At 49.2% G+C, this 16,008-nt stretch overlaps 1 protein-coding gene and 1 pseudogene across 6 annotated transcripts in view; both read left to right on the top strand.

Annotated features, from left to right (window-relative positions):
• Positions 1-12,185, top strand: part of LOC125162910 (60S ribosomal protein L10-like) — a 38,587-nt pseudogene extending 26,402 nt beyond the window's left edge.
• SLC23A2 (solute carrier family 23 member 2) overlaps positions 11,531-16,008 on the top strand; it is a 136,242-nt gene continuing 131,764 nt past the window's right edge. For 2 of the 6 annotated variants that reach the window (XM_047852839.1, XM_047852835.1), the window contains exon 1: positions 11,539-11,644. The gene's annotated coding sequence lies outside the window, so the exon portion shown is untranslated. Of the gene's footprint in view, positions 11,645-16,008 lie in introns of all 6 variants that reach the window. The other 4 variants (XM_047852836.1, XM_047852840.1, XM_047852837.1 and 1 more) reach the window with 4 other exon arrangements.

Genomic DNA, 16,008 nt, shown 5'->3' with positions numbered 1-16,008 from the left:
AGTACAATTTTTTTTTAAGTTTGTTTATTTTTGAGAGAGAGAGAGAGAGAGAGAGAGCTAGTGGGGGAAAGGCAGAGAGAGAGAGAGAATCCCAAGCAGGCTCTGCACTGTCAGTACAGAGCCCGATGTGGGAGCTCAAAGTCATGAACCATGAGATCATGACCTGAGCGAAACCAAGAGTCAGACGCTTAACTGACTGAGCCACCCAGGTGCCCCTTGAGTGCAAATTTTTAAGGGATGTGTTATGGCTGGAGGGTCCCATCAACTAAGAGTGGATGCTCTGTGTCCCCTTCACCCACTGTCCTCTCTTGCTTAGATGCAGTCTCCTATGCTGGAAGAGCCCCCGGACCCCGTTCCTGGGCCTTTGCTCCTCTCCCTCTATGCTCTCTCCCTCCATGGTCCTACTGAATCTATTGGCTTTAAATATCACATCGCACTGGTGGCTCCCATGTGTACAGCTCCAGTCTGTCCTCCTCCCTGAGCCCATGTAAGGGAATCTGGAAGCAGCTATGCAATTGTTTCCTCTGGGGATGTCACAGAAAGAAGTCTCCCCACCCCAAACCCACCTCTGTCCATCCCCCATCGACAGAGTGGCCACTCATCTCCCAGCTCCTGAGCTCCCAAACCAGAAGCTACCCTGATTCCCCTCTTTCCTCTATGCTCCACATGCATTAGCAAAGCCCTGTCACTTTATCTCCAAAGTATTTGGAATCTGCCCCTTATCTCCATCTCCACTGCTCTCATCCCAGGCCAAGCCACTGTCTTCCACGTGAACTGCTCTAACTCTTCCCTGTTCGATTTGCTCTATACTTGGCCCTCCCATCCATTCTCCACAGGGCGGCAGAGCAATCGAAATGAGGCCATGTCACTCCCTTGCTGGAAGCCTCTGATGACTTCCTATCAGAACGCCATCTAGCCCCCCATGACCTTCTCTTCAGTCTTATCTCATTTCATTCTTCCTCCTACCGGCCACATCCCAATCATACCAACCACTTTTCAGCTTCTCAAATGTGATAAGTTCTTTCCTGCCCTAGGACCTTTGGACTTGCTATCCCCTCTTTCTGAAATGGCCTTTTTTCCCAGCTCTTTGCATGATTGAATTCTTCAAGGCTCAGTAATAACGTTCCTTCTTTTTCTTTTTTTCAAATATTTTCATTTAATTTTGAGAGAGTGCAAGCAGGGGAGGGGCAGAGAGAGTGGAAGACAGAGGATCCAAAGCATGCTCTGCCCTGACAGCAGAGAGCCCGATGTGGGGCTTGAACCCGTGAACCACGAGATCATGATCTAAGGGGAAGCTGGATGCTCAATCAACTGGGCCACCCAGGTGCCCCAATCATGTCCCCTCTTTAGTGTTTCTTTACTACCTTACCTATGATGCCCACCCCTTCCCCAAACTGGATCATAGTCAGCCGTTTTTATGATATCTTTTTCAGCACTTACCACAAACATAATGCCTTTTTAGTTGCTTATGGTTTATGTCTTAGAAAAAGTCCACCGAGCACCAGAAACCCAGCCAGACACTGAGTAAGCAACGATTTCTCACGTTCTAGTACACAGGCTCACTTGGGGCAGGTGAGGTGAACTTATCTATCGTTTTGTCAATGGCGTCTAGCCCCATGCCTGCCAGGTACCATGTGATCAGCGAAGAGTGGCTGTACTAACTTGTATCAGATGAGTGAGTGGTGCAGCCAACAGTCTGGGCACAAAGAACCTGAGTTCCAAGTGAGCTTACATAACTGGAGACCTTATCAAAAACAAAGAGAATGAAATTTCATATGAATGAAGTGTAAACATAGTCTAGGGAAAGACTGTGTGATTATGGCTCAAAACCAATTGTGGACTCAGTCCTACGACTAGATTAGGCCTCTTATACTAATACTTTGTATCTGTAAAGGGCTATAGAAAACATTTGCAGAAAACATTTTCACAGCAATTGTATCATTTAATGCTTACACCAGCCTAGGTGGTAGATGGAGCAGACAGAATTATCTTGAGTTTGCATATTTGGGAGACCTACATGTAGGTTGGTAAAATGATTTCCCCAAGGTCATCTAGCAAGGCAGAGGTGGGGCAGGGACCCTGTGCCTTTTCCCCAAGGGTGCATGCGGTGTATGACACATTTGTTCTAAGACCAAACAAATATTCTAAATTAAACTTTCACGTCCTGCAATATATAAGCACATATAAACACTGTTGCCTAAGATGCACATTCCTGGAGACAATAGCTTGGACCAGGTCACCTCCCTGGGCCTGACTTTCTGCCCCAGGACTCATTCTAGGTAGGCTTCATCTCCACTTTCTTCTGGAGATGGGCCATGTGATTTAAAACAGGGACCACCCAATTTCCTGAATATAAATCTGTTAACCAAATTTTTTTTCCAAGTCTAGTGGCATTTACTTAATAAAAATGTTTTTTTGTTTGCTTAAAAATTTTTTTAATGTTTATGTATTTTTGAGAGAGAAAGAGAGCACCAGCCGGGGAGGGGCAGAGACAGCGGGAGACACAGAACCCGAAGCAGGCTCCAGGCTGTCAGCACAGAGCCTGACGCAGGGCTCGAACTCACAAACCGCGAGATCATGACCTGAGCTGAAGTCGGACGCTTAACCGACCGGGCCACTTAGGCTCCCCAGCTTTGTAGCTTTCATACAGAAAAACATATGTATCATCAGCATGCAGCCTGATGAAATCTCACAAAGTGAACATGCTTGCATGCCTAGCACCCAGATCAAATCATAGAACATGACCAGCTCCTCAGAAGACCCCATGGCCTCTCCTTAGTCACTATCCCCCCCCCCCCCCCACAGGGTGACAGCATCCTGAATTCCAACAGCTTGGATTGATTTTACCTCTTTTCTACTTGATATAATTACTGATGGATTTTGGCCCTTCCCCCACTCCCCCCCCACCTCCCCCCCAAGACTAAGACCATGAAATTCTAGGCTCAAACGACTCCTTGACTGAATAAAAAAAAGTATTTGCTGGCATTTGAGGCCTTTTGTGTTTTGCCTCTGATGTATGTTTCCCTCTTGGCTTCCAGTTCTGCAGGAACCTGGGAGTTGATCCTGAGTCTTCGTCTCCCTTCATACGGCACCTTCCATCAGTGCTTGGGCCCTGGAGTGGTTCAGTCCAACAGCTGAGATCCTTGACTACTTTCTGAGCATCCACTGTGTGGCAGGCGTCATGTGACCAGTCAGCACACAGAGTTACATAAATCAAGATCTCTGCCCTGGAGGAGCTGACAGTTTGTGAGGCAGAGGAAAAAGAAAAACAAATTGTTTCAATATAATTTCATTCTGATTTTTTTTTTTCTTTATTTTTGAGAGAGAGAGCGAGCAGACGAGTACGAGCAGGGGAGGGGCAGAGAGAGAGGGAGACACAGGACCCAAAGTGGCCTCTGCACTGACAGCAGAGCTCCCGACGCGGGGCTCAAACTCACAAACCGTGAGATCATGACCTGAGCCGAAGTCGGCCGCTTAACCGACTGAATCACCCAGGCGCCCTTCAATATCATTTTATTAAAAAATCCTGGGAAGCACGCAGGGCTACGCTTACACCAGCCTAGGGGTTTAGGGGAGGTTTCCAGGAGAGACCAAGGGAGGACTTAAACTATGAGTCACAATGATCCAGAGGAAAGGTTAAGATGATCCAGGCAGAAGGAACAGCGAAGCCCCTAAAGGATTTTTGAGGGGAAAATAGGAATGGACACACTAGCCCCACCCCCAACACGGGTGTTTGAAGGGACAGAAGGAATAGGAATCTGAGAAGGAGATGGCAAAAACATGGTCAGAGACATAGAAGAACCAATGGGAAATGCAGCCACAGAGCCCAAAGGAGAGATTTTCCTGAGAGAACACAGCACCAGCTGTGCCAACCGCCTCCAGAAAGTTCCAGTAAGGTGCACACAGAAAAGATCCCTAGATTGTGCAATTTAGAGGAAATGGCCAATTTACCTAGGTGGCTTCAGAGGGAAACAGGGACAGAAGCCAGATTGCCAGGGGGAGAAGGGAGGACGATGCCTGAATGGAGACAGAGGCTGGAGATGGCTCTTTCCCGAAGCTGAGCTGAGAAGGGGAGAGAGGGGCAAGAAGTGGGGAGGATACAGGATTTAGAAGGGGGTGGTGAGTGTGGAGATGCAGAGAAAGAGGATACCTGAGGGCAGGTGGTCTCCGGAGAGATCCCCAGAGAGGCTGGGAGGGGGGAGGGGTCCCCCATGGACAGGTGGGGCTGAGGAAGCACCTCTCAGAAATGGTCTCCCAGGAGGGAAGCAGGAAGCTGAAAGTCAGGGGAAATGGTTAGGTAGGGGATTTGAGGTTATTTGCAGGGTAGGAGAGTGCGGGCAGGAGAGGTCACTTGGGAAGGACAGATAAAGGGCAGAGGGCTGTTCAGGGGGGAGGCCTCATGGTACAGGCTTCCATGGCTGATGGGGGCTGGGCTTCAAATGGACCAGGTGGGCATGGGGCTCAGGTAGAGCACAGGGAGAGGGCAGGGGAGCCAGGGCCAGGAGGCCAGCAGTGGGGGGAGGGGGGTGGTGGGAGGGGAGGGGGTGTGGAAGAGGCCAAAGGGGCAGGGAATGTTGCTTCCTTGAGCACCCTGTGCATAAATCCCTCCGGTGTGGGCTTGTGTCAGATAAATTCCCAGAATCGGCATTCTGGGTTAAGGGTGTGTACATTTTACATAGATATATATATTTTTAAATGTTTATTTATTCTTAAGAGACAGCAAGAGCAGGGGAGAAGCAGAGAGAGAGAGAGAGGGGGAGACACAGAATCCAAAGCAGGCTCTAGGCTCTGAGCTGTCAGCACAGAGCCCAACACGGGGCTTGAACCCACGAGCTGGGAGATCATGGCCTGAGCCAAAGTCGGACGCTCAACCGACTGAGCCACCCAGGCGCCCCTTTACATAGATATTTTAACAGATACAGCGCATGCATAGAAACATTGCAATCAATATTGCCAAATTATGTTCCCAAAAGGCAGACCAATTCGGACTCCTTCCCACCGATTTTGGGAAAGCCTATTTCCCTGTGCTTTTAACCATCCTTGGATGTTATTAATCTTTGCCAATCAGATAAGAGGAAAGATGATACATGGATGACTACATTTCTGCCTCTTTTTGGGGAGGAGGGGCCCCAGCTCTCAGAGAAGGGCTGGGTGGCATTCTCTAGTCCTCAACCACTGAGCCCAAGTCCCTCCCATGCCTCAGGCCAGCTCTGCCCTGCCTGCTCGGACTGGCTGACCCTCTGTGCTGTCACGACCCCTCCTGCAGGGTGCCCTTGACTGGTCATCTCACCTTCCTCCTTGAAGATTTTCTCCCCACCCCTGCACTCCCAGCCACTGCTGGGACCCTCGGGACACTGTGCCCCCGATGGGGGTACTTACAGCTAGGTCTCTCCTGGCGCTCAGCCTGGTGGTCAGGGTCGCATTTTATGGTATCGTCATACAACAGAATATTTTTCTTCCTTAAGAAGGTAGGGGATTCTGAGACAACAGGACGATCCTTGAAAACATTATTCTAAGTGAAAGAAATTGGACACAAAAAGACAAATATTGTACGATTCCACTTAGTGTGAGTAGGCAAATTCATAGAGACGGAAGTAGAATAGTGGTTACCAGGGGGCCATGGGGAGTTAGTGTTCAACGGGGACAGTTTCAGTTTGGGATAAGGAAAACGTTCTGGAGGATGGCGACAAAACAGTGTGAATGCACTTAATGCCACTGAACTCTATACTTCAATGGGTAAAATGGTAAATTTTATGTTGTAGATACTTTACCACAATTAAAAAAGGAAATGAAATACTGACACCTGTTACAACATGGATGAACTGTGAAAACTTTGTTTTAAAAATAATTTTTTTGAATGTTTATTTATTTTTGAGAGAGAGACAGACAGAGCATGAGCGGGGGAGAGGCAGAGGGAGAGGGAGACACAGAATCTGAAGCAGGCTCCAGGCTCTGAGCTGTCAGCACGGAGCCCAAAGCCTGGCTCAAACTCATGAACCAGGAGATCATGACCTGAGCTGAAGTCAGATGCTCAACTGACTGAGCCACCCAGGCACCCCTGTGAAAACTTCGTTTTAAGCGAAACGAGCCAGTCACAAAGGACCACATGTGATACGATTTTATTTATATTAACTGTTTAGAAAAGGCAAATCCGGGGGTGCCTGGGTGGCTCAGTCGGTTAAGCGTCTGACTTGGGCTAGGGTCATGATCTCACGGTTTGTGAGTTCAAGCACCACCACGTCGGGCTCTGTGCTGACAGCTTGGAGCCTGCTTCGGATTCCATGTCTCCCCTTCTCTCTGCTCCTCCCTTGATCATGCTCTGTCTCTCTCTCCTACAAAAATAAATAAGCGTTCAAAAAATTTTTTTAAAAAAATAGAAAAGGCAGGGGCGCCTGGGTGGCTCAGTCGGTTAAGTGGCCGACTTCGGCCCAGGTCATGATCTCGCGGTCCATGAGTTCGAGCCCCGCGTCTGGCTCTGTGCTGACAGCTCAGAGCCTGGAGCCTGTTTCAGATTCTGTGTCTCCCTCTCTCTGACCCTCCCCCGTTCATGCTCTGTCTCTCTCTGTCTCAAAAATAAATAAATAAATGTTAAAAAAAAATTAAAAAAAAAATAGAAAAGGCAAATCCATAGAAATAGAGTGTAGATTAGTGGTTTCCAGGGGCTGGAGGGAGGGGACATAGGGGGCAACTGTTAATAATAAGTACAGGGTTTCTTTTTGGGGTGATGAGATGTTTTGAAATTACACCGTGGTAATGGCTGTACAGCTTTGCCAATTTACTAAAAACCACTGAACTGTATGCTTTATTTTTTTTTTAGGTTTATTTATTTTGAGAGAGAGCATGAGTGGGGGAGGGGCAGAGAGAGAGAGAGAGAGAGAGAAAGAGAGAGAATCCCAAGCAGGCTCTGCACTGCCAGCACAGAGTCTGATACAGGGCTCAATCTCACAGACTGAGATCATGACCTGAGCTGATATCAAGAGTCAGACGCTCAACCCTCTGAGCCACCCAGGTGCCCCTGAACTGAACACTTTAAATGGTGAATACTATGTTACGTGGATTGCATCTCAATTTTAAAAAGAGAGCATGGGGCTGGGGGTGGTGAGAGGGCTATATGGTATTCCATACAGCGCTTATTCCACAGTTCATTCCGCCATCTCCCAGTTGATGGACATTCGGGTTGTTTTGCAGTTTGTTTTTTTTTTTTCTATTTGAAATAACGCTGCAATGAACATCATTGAACATGTTTAAAAAACAGAAAGAGGGGCGCCTGGGTGGCTTAGTCAGTTAAGCGGTTGACTTCGGCTCAGGTCATGATCTTGCGGTCCGTGAGTTCGAGCCCTGCATCGGGCTCTGTGCTGACAGCTCAGAGCCTGGAGCCTATTTCAGATTCTGTGTCTCCCTCTCTCTCTCACCCTCCCCTGTTCACGCTCTGTCTCTCTCTGTCTCAAAAATAAATAAAAACGTTAAAAAAATAAAAAAAAAACAGAAAGAGAGAGATTATTGAGGCAGGTCTTGGGCTCCCCCATGCTGCCTCATACCTGGGCATGTCCCAATATGAGCCTGATTTAGAAAGTGTCCATTACGCTGACAACAAGAGATGGTGTTCGGATTAGGCGTTCACCCTCTGCTCCAAGCGCTTTCTCAGAGTTAGAAGAAAAGTCCTTGAGATGACCATCATTTTCCTTTCTTCTATCATTGAAGATCTACTATAAATTATATTGGCCTGGAGCGTCTGGGTGGCTCAGTCGGTGAAGAGTCCAACTCTCGATTTCCGCTCAGGTCATGATCTCACAGTTCCTGGGATGGAGCCCTGTGTCCGTCTCTATGCTGACAGCACGGAGCCTGCTTGGGATTCTCCCCTGATCTCTCGCTCTCTCTCAAAGTAAATAAACATTAAAAAAAAATTATATTGGCTCTACACTACCCTGAGGAGACAACACAAAGTGAGGGGAGTTATGGATTAGGCGAAGGGTCAGCAAACTACACCACACGGCTGGTTTTTGTATCAGCTACGAATGGTTTTTACAGATGCGCATTTGTGACTGATTTGATGATAGGAGACGCTAACTTTGAACTCAAATTAAGCCAAATCTTATTCCCCTCGGCCCCCCAAATTCCATTCTTCTCATTAGTAGGACTGCACTATAAAAAGCTTATACTCAATGACTAGTGTCATATTGTGAATTTCATCAATAAAAAATTTGTGCAAATTCATTTTCTCTCATTTTATAACCACCTATATAATATCCCTGATTTTGCCTCTTGGCCCACAAAGCTTGAAACATTCGCTATCGGGCCCTTTGTGGAAAGTTTGCCAATCTCAGTTCTAGACTCCGGAGAGTTATCGGAAATAAATATTGTAAAGAAAAGCAGTGCATAAAGATGGAATAGCCTCAAGCTACAATTACCTCTCAAAAATAACACAGCCTGGAAATGACAGAAATTTCAATCAAATTATCCAGGTCACAAAACGTTCTGCTGATTTAGTTTAGAGAAGTTAAGGAGGAAGAAAAAACCCTGTTTGTATCTGCTGTAATAGGAAAGGAAAATGAATAGGAAATAGGAAAATGAAACGAATATGAAATTATTCATGTATTTTTTGAATTGATGAGGATAAAAATAGTTTTTTTTTTTTTTTTAATTTTTTTTTTTTTCAACGTTTTTTTTATTTATTTTTGGGACAGAGAGAGACAAAGCATGAACGGGGGAGGGGCAGAGAGAGAGGGAGACACAGAATCGGAAACAGGCTCCAGGCTCCGAGCCATCAGCCCAGAGCCCGACGCGGGGCTCGAACTCCCGGACCGCGAGATCGTGACCTGGCTGAAGTCGGACGCTCAACCGACTGCGCCACCCAGGCGCCCCAAAAATAGTTTTATAAAAATAAGGACATGGATACATATTGACTATGTAAGCTACACTTATGAGAAATTCAAGCACTGAATAAGCATTTTATATAAATGATCTCATTATATCCTCACAAGAACCCTACAAGGTTGAAGTCAAGGTCATCCTGATACCAACTCCCGTCTGCTAGCTTCAAAAAGTGGTACTTTGTCCAGAAAAAAAGAAGCAGCTGGAGACTAGCTGGCAAAAGGCCTTGAATGCTGTCCTGGGAAATATTCTGTTTCTTTTTACCAGGTTATTCTGTAGACCAGGAGGCCCTCAAGAATTTCCAGAAGGGGCGTGAAGTGGTCAATTCTGTGTTTTGGGATGATAACAAGGATGGCTTTGGGAGATAACTCTTGAGGCCAAAAGTCCAGAGAGAAGCTTTTTCAACAGTCCAAGGAAGAGTCAGCGAGGGTCTGGGAAGGTACATGCAGAGAAGAGAATTCCAGATGCACTTCCTTGTTCCAATAGGCCAGAGGTTGACAAAATGGAAATGGGGGCTGAGGGGCAGGCAGTCAAAGTCAACTTCAAAGTTTCTGGTGGCAAAATGAGAGAACCCAGATAAGAGATAAGTTTGTGGGAGGAGAATAAGGAGTAGGGAGATGCCATATTCTAAATTCCTGGATAATATCCAGGGAGATCGTCCAGGGGGCAATTGGAAATGTGGGTCTAGAAGTTCAGAAAGACATCTGTCTGGGCAGGAGAGAGAGATTTAGGAACCATGAGGAAATGGCTGTCTTTCAGAGGGATTCGAGAAGGAGAGGGAAAGGGAAAAGACGGGAGAGAAAGGAAATGTTAGCGAAAACTAACCTTTTTAGGAGTGAGCGCGGGGCAACTCTTACATCACGGAAAGGGAAGTGGGGAGACTGTAGCACATACCGGACCCAGGAGTATTATCCCTGAAAAAGTTTCCAGGTGGGGGGAGAAGCCAATGGAAGGTTACAGAGCCATCTCTGTAGAAAGGCAGGGCTCCAAACAGGCAATTGGATTTGGCCATTAGAAGGTCACTGGTGACGTCTGAGGCAGCAGGCAGTGACAGTGCCTGAGAAGCGATGGGGAGGAGGGGAAAGAAGAGTGGCTGCGAAAGTGGAAGTTTTTCTAGGATAGAGAAAAATCTCTGAGAGAGAAAGAGACACTGGAGATGTAACAGCTCTCCTTTTTCAATCCCAGATCTCACATCCGTGGCTGAGCAGAATACCTAGGACTCCTCACCCCCTAAAAACAAGGCTGGCTGTAAAACGCGCTCACTGGTGTAGAAGGATGCTGGGGATGTTACATGGAGAGGGAACGTGAATTTTTCTCTAGCTGCTGGTCACAGAATCTCCTTGCCTTATTTCCTCCATCTTCAGTGAGGATCAGAACACCTGATATTTTTGGTCAAAAAAAAAATTTTTTTTTTTTTACTCAAGTATAGTAAACATACAATAGAATGTGTACAGAATTTTACCAGCCAACTGTTGTATTTAAACATACAAGTTATTAGAGAAGTAAATATGATGACACACTGATTCTCAAAAACACAGACTACACCCCTGTGTTTTATGAAATTCCCCGTGGCTGGTCAGACCCCTCCCCCCTCATTAATATGTATGATACCTACAACATGGAGTTCCCCAAACTGTGTGAAACAGACGAAAATTCCGATGATAAAATCTCCTCCTCCCCATGTCAGGTCAGACATAGTCCAAGGTTCTTCAGCTCTCTCGAGAGTTGCTTGGGGGAACTAGTCAGTTATTCGGTGGAAACAGCAACCACCACAGTGGTTTCAAGATGGCAGGTGCTCTGAGAGTGCTAATTACTAGTGTTTTTTGTTTGTTTCTGGCCATGTATTTAGACAGTCTTCAGCATTGGCTCGCTAAGTGTGGACCTCAGACAGCAGCAGCAGCATCACTCACTCCAGACCTCCGGCCTCAGCAGCCCGGGGGGTGGGGCCCAACCACGTGCGTCTTACCCAAACGCTCAAGGTGGGGCTGCTTTGCGCTAAATTTTACCTGCAGCCTTTCCGCACAGCGGCCCTGACCCAGCGGTTTCACCCGGGGGCTTTTTACAGAAATGCAGAATCTCGGGCTTCGTCCCAGACCCGCTGAATCACCACCCGCAGTTAAACACGATCCCCAGGGTAGTCGAGTCTGAGAAATGTCGGTCTGTATTACCGTGTCTGCCTCATGTAATGAGGACCTCTCCTCCAGTTAAGTTAAAAAACCTGACCCCAGAAACGGTGAAATTGGCTTGAAACCTCCGGCTCCCTGAGCCCAATGCACCGCGCAAACTGCACGATTATCTTCCCGCAGCGATGACAGGGCTCAGTGTCAGGCCGGGTTAAAGGGGGGCGCCAAGAGGGGGAGACTCCGGGCGAGCTCTCTGCCTTCCAGGTGGGCCCCAGGAGCAGGTGTGGCGGGAAGGCGCGAGAAGGGGGGCGATTTTCACGCAGGGGAAGGAGCTATAAGGGACCGGGGTGGGGGGGCGCGCAGGGAACGCCGCGGGGGGCGGCTGCAGGCAGCCGGCTGCCCCGCCCGGGGCCCCGCGAGAGAGGGGGCGGCCCCTCCCCTGGGGGGAGGACGGCGGGCGGGGGTCTGGGGCGGAGAGGGAGGTGGGTCCCGGGCCGGCGCGGGGGCGGGCGGCTCCGCGGCTCCCCGCCCCCGGCCCGCCCCTCCGCGGCGCCATTTTGCAGGCGGCTGTCGCGGGGACCGGAGGCGGCGGCGGGCACTGCGGCGCCGAGGCGCGGCGGCAGGACGGGAGCCCAGCGAGCTGCAGCCAGGTGAGAGTCGGGCCGTCGCGCCCCCCGCCCGGCCGGCGAACCGCACCTGCCGGGCCCGGCCGCGAGGTGCCCGCCGCGCCCACGAGGCCGGCCTGGCACGGCCCCCGAGCGCTGTCACCGGCCCCGCGGCGCGGCCTGCGCCCCCCCAGCCTTGGCCCTTCCCCCGGGTCCCCGCACCCGCGGGCCAGCCTGGCCGCGGGGCCCGTGGATGCCCGGCGACCCCCAGTCCCCGCCGCCCCACCGGACCCGGCCCGGCCCCCGGGCGCTCACCCTGCCCGCCGCGCGAGCCGCAGCGCGCTCGGGCCCTCAGGCCGCGCCGCGGGGAGGCAAGTGGGTCCCCGGGGACCGGACTGGCCGTTGCCGCCGCTTCCTGCCGGGCCCTCGGCCCGCGCGTCCTGGGGTCGCTCGCCCCGTCATCCCTCCGCGGGAGGTGCGGCTGGCATCCCCGCGCCCCCCGGAATTCAGGGCCATCAAGAGGGCGGCGGGGGGTGCCTTGTACATTTTTTGCTTTCTTCCCTCCTACAAAGGCTGCGCCAAGTAATTTTAGAAGCTTCTGCCCCGACCCCAGGGCCTTTCTCCCCGGCCTGTTTCCCGGGGGGTCGCGGATTCCCCTTGTTGGCTGCCTTGATGGAAGGAGAAATTGAGCTTTTCCAGTGTGACTACTTTAAGGGCTCAGAATTTTTTCCTTCCTTTGACTCTTGATGTACCCTTGAATGGATAGCTGACAGGAACTCGGCCTACAGGCTGAGGGTTTTAAACATGACTGATGAGAAATTCTTGATTGTCAGGGCAAAGGGTAAATGAGGGCAACTGCAGGTGGAAGAAAGTCACCCATAAGGGATTTCTGGGTCTGGGGCGTCAGCTGGAGCTGTTACTTTTATTCTTGCAATGCTGGAAGACGGGAGGGGGAAGATGCTGTCCCTGCTGACATCTGGGTGTGCTGAGAAAGCTGGTGATGTGCGAGGACAGGAGACCGGGAGTCCCGAGGCAGTCTGGTTTGAGCTGTCATTAATTGGCCATGTGACTTCTCCCGGCCAGTTCTTCCTCTCTAAAGCCTGAGACAAGAATCAAGGGTAGCTGGAGCTTTTTTATTTCTGTTTTTTGTAGTTGAATTCTGTTGGGCAGGGGCCTCCCCATTTCCAGTTGTGTCCACCTGCCTTTTCACCTTTGCACAGGACTTTCCCTGGATGGCCCTGACGGTGTTTGAATCTGGTGAGATTGAGAAAGGGCCTTTCAGCTCAGAAATTCTGAATTCTGGAAGGGGTTATGGTTGACTCTGTCAGGATCATTGCACTGCTCCAAAATGTCATGGCTTTTGGGCACCAGCCTTTTAAATGGTCAGCAGTGGGTGTGCCGTGTAAGTCCTCGTGGCACACCTGTTAGTTAAAGGAGATGAGCAGGTGTGTCCAGCCAGCTACCTGTTTCACCTGATGGCCTGAACATGAGCTATCTGCTTTCTAGACCATTTCCTTTGTCAAAATGGCGACTGGCTCCTTTCTTTGAAATCCAGGGCATTTCTCTTGGTTTCTTTGCTCGGAGTGGGGGGTGATTTTTTTTTTTTTTTTTTTTAAGAAAAGAGGTCTTTCAAAAACTTTACATATTGTTCCCCCCCCCCCCCCCCCCCCACGGTTGCATAGTAGTTGTGTTTTCTGACTGTGGCAAAGTTAATTAAGCTGAGTTTTAATGTCCGGATGTTTCAGAAATGCTTATGAAAGCACCTGGCTAGGAGGTTTTGCTACGTTTCATGCCACACTGCCTGTGGCGTTTGTGTGGCAAAGGCTAGAGGTCTTAGCGTTGCAGAAATTAGGTATCTCAGGAGCAGCCTCCCATAGCCTTCCATTAGCCCAGCTGCTAATTTGGTGCCAGGTGCTGTTTGAACAAATCGTTGTTGAATAAAACCCAGTCTTTTGCCCTCAAGGAGCCTAAGGTCTGGGATATTGGAAATCTTGAGTTGGCCATTGCCATCCTATTCAGTGTCTCTAAAGACAAATCTGGGATCCTTCTGGGGACTCCTTTCTGGCACCACTGGTAGCTTGAGGAATTTTCCCATTTTGCTTAAGGGAATTAAAAGTCAGCAGTCATAATTTGCAATTACATAGTGCTTTGTACTTGTAAATGAAAGCTTTTTAAAAACTTATTTTTTTTAATCCTCTTAGGCTTTTTTAATTTAAACATTTTATACTCCTTCCCTGACCTGTTTCCAGGCCTTGCCTATAAAATTCCCAACACGCCAGTTGGTTCCCAATACCAGATAACCTCATTAATTCATTTTTACTCCCTGCTGTTCTTGTAGTTACTCTCTTCTCAGAGGGCTGCCTGTCTGGGCTTTTTATTTTGCTGGGGAACATTTCCTGCTCCAGGTTAGGCTGTGTGTTACTGACGCGGGATTTAAATGAGCCCTGTGTGTGCTTTATGGCACTGTCTTCGATTTTCTCCCTGGCTTTTCTATTTCTAGCCTGTTATTTTGTCACAGGCTAGATTGTTGACTCTTGAATGACAGGTTTGCTTCCATCTTATACTTTTCATAGGACTTGCACATAATTAATACATTTATTGAGAGCCTGCTGTGTGCCAGGCAATGTTTTTGGTGTTTTGGATGCTTCGATGGAGATTCTCTGCCCACATGGAGCTCACACACTGGTGAGGAGGCAGACCATGAGATCTGGTGCCCTGAAGAAGAATCTGGCAGGATTGAGGGTATTAAGACTTAGGGTGGGAGCTGAAACTTTGGAAGGATAGACAGGAAAGGCCTGAGTCACCTTTGAGTGAAGACAGGAGGAAGTGAGTCATATGATATCTGGGGGAGGAGCATTCCCAGTGGAGGCAACAGCAGATGCAAAGGCCCTGAGGCAGGAGGAGAGCATTTGGTTTTGAGGTCAAAGAGATCTTGGGAGTTGGATCTTGTAAGGCCATGTGACACGTAGTGAGGTCTGTGGACTTTACCTTGAGGGGAATGGAAACCTTTGGAGGGTTTTGAGTAGAGGGGACATGGGCTGACATAGCTTTTAATGGGGACATGCTGGTTGTTGCTGTTTGAGAATCAACTAGAAGCAAGGAGGGCAGGGCAGCTGTGTGACCTGCTAATGCAGGGCTGAGGGTGGTGGTCAGACTAGGGTAGCCGGAGGGTATTCAAAAATGATGGGATTCTGAGGTGGGGCCCAGGAAATTGCCGATAGGCCAGAAAGAAAGTTGGGGGCAATGCCCAGGGTCTGGCCTGAGCACTTAGAATGAAAGGGACCTAGATGTCGGTGATGGCTGAGGAGCTGGTATAGCTCCTCCTCAGGTTTAGTTGTCACACTAAACTGACAAACCCAAATGCAGTCATAAAGGGAGAGGGCGCGTGCTTTGGGGGGGCTCCTCCATGGAAATGTAAATCTTCTTGAGAATTCCTCATTACCTTTCGTTTTAATTCTCTCCTGTGACCTCAGCAAGTCTTCAGGTGTAGGTGGCCTCTAAGGCCCTCTGAACGTTTACTTAGGAAGGAGAGTTCATCTTATTTATTCAAGAGCCATTTCTTGCGCTGCTTCAGTGGGGTTACATGTTATGCAGGCCTAGCATCTAAAGATAGCACAAAAAGCAAAGATCTGAATTCATAAAAAATGACCTTTGAAAATTCCTGTATCCCAGGGAGTGTGGCAGGCATGATCTGCACATACGCTCTGTAGGGAAACCTCTGTTTACATGTAGTGAACACAGTCGTGGACAGTGTATAATTTCACAGAGGATCATATTTGCGATTTAAATCAAGTGTTCTCATGGTCACGAACTACTGAGTAGCTTTAGGTTGCAGCCCAAAGCCACTTTCTGTTGGCCATTGTCTGGACTCCCAGTTCTTGTTGATGCATACTCTCTCTGCAGCCTCCAGGAGTCTGTCCTTCTGTAAGGGCATCAGAGTGGCCTTGGGCCTTTGCTTGCCTGGCTGCCCCAAACCATGGTTTTCTCTGGTCAGGAAAGCCTTCTTCACATACAGTTCTTCTCCTAGGTTTTGGCCGAAGTGGCGCCCTGGTGTCAGTTGTCCTGGGGCATCTTAGTGAGTGTCTGGTGCAGACTCACCCTTCTGGACGGCCACCTCTCAGTTCACTCTCAGTGTGAATCTTACACAGCCAAATCCCCCCATCTTCTCAGTCGAGTGTGAGCTCAGTTTAATAAAATGCACTTCCCCTCTAGGAGCCTCTCCAGGTGGTAGAGAAGACCTAACAAAGACTAGACGGTGGGCCCTGTGAGATAGGGCCAGTGCAGTAACGACAGCGCCAGTATGCATCGGTTAGGTGCTGAGCACCTGAGGTCATTATCATTAGTCCCAGCAACTGGCAGGCGGAGTGCTTCTGTCTGGGCTTTGTTTTATTGATGAAGAAACTGGAGTT

Source organism: Prionailurus viverrinus, chromosome A3 (genome assembly GCF_022837055.1).
Source record: "Prionailurus viverrinus isolate Anna chromosome A3, UM_Priviv_1.0, whole genome shotgun sequence".
In the NCBI taxonomy this organism is placed as follows: Eukaryota; Metazoa; Chordata; class Mammalia; order Carnivora; family Felidae; genus Prionailurus; species Prionailurus viverrinus.
This window is presented reverse-complemented; position numbering and strand designations above follow the sequence as displayed.